Source organism: Cynara cardunculus (assembly GCF_001531365.2).
Source record: "Cynara cardunculus var. scolymus isolate 2C chromosome LG 3, CcrdV1, whole genome shotgun sequence".
Classification (NCBI taxonomy): domain Eukaryota; kingdom Viridiplantae; phylum Streptophyta; class Magnoliopsida; order Asterales; family Asteraceae; genus Cynara; species Cynara cardunculus.
The window spans coordinates 28,317,462-28,318,658 of NC_037530.1; positions in this window are offsets into that span (position 1 = coordinate 28,317,462).

Below are 1,197 nucleotides of genomic sequence, written 5' to 3' on the forward strand. Positions count from 1 at the left end.
TATGTTGATTCCCAATAAGGTAGGTAAGAACGGTGACTTTTGTTATTAAGCGTTTATCCGATAAACATTAAAATGTATTCCAAGGAGTACACTCCCAAGGTAGTTCTAATGATCTCACTGATATGAAATAACAAAAAGCTAAAATTGAAAAAAGTTTTTGGAGATTCCGAGACCGCCATGCGGCAGGTGATAAATAAGAAAATTTGTGTTTTCAACATTCACAACAATCGCTACCATTTCATCTCCATGGCAAGAAATTGAGAGAAATAGATGAAATGGGGTTGAATCCGATCCTCCAACCCATTCAGGCTCCCTATTGGATCATTGGATTTGGGGTCAAAGACGCCATACCCACCAGGAGTACTCATGGGTTGGGTTGATCGGCTTGAAGACATTTGAACAATCCAACCCAATGCTTGCGATTTGAAAGATCTTAACTCAACCCAAACCAAAGTGCAACTCAACCCAACCTAAACCGTATGCGTTGATCGGGTTAGTCGGGTTGATACTTTGGTACATTAAAATATTGTTCTAACCTTAAATATGTTATTTCTCTACTCATAATTTATTTTTTCATCATCAACCATTTGATACAACTTATACATACTTTTTAAATCTTACGTATATCACATTCAATTAATTTTTTCAATTTACATATATATGTTTACAATTACTGAACATATTTACGAATGAGTTATATAGAGATGAGAGAATTGATTGAAAATATGTATATATAAAGGGGGTACACAATAATGTAATTATATGATTTATAAATTAATAGAAAATCAACAATAATATTAAGGGCAAAATGCACAAAATAGCAATCTACTTTTATATTTTTTTTTATTATTGCATTGTACTTCCAGTTTTTCTTATTACATCAATGTACTTTCAAACTATTTTTTATTAGAACATTGTACCTTGAAAATTTTACCCATTATAACATTGGGTAACCTTTTGATTAAAATTTACCCATTGTACCAGGTTTCCATGCCACCTTATTATCAACGTAGGTTGTCCACATGTACTATAGTGACGTGACTTTCTTATTACAACATTATACTTTCAAAATTATTTTATTATAACATCTACTAGTTCTTATTAAACAATGTACTTTTAATTTTAATATTTAGATATTTTATATGTTATTTAATAAATATATTAAATAAATTAAAAAAATTCTAAATTATTCATTAA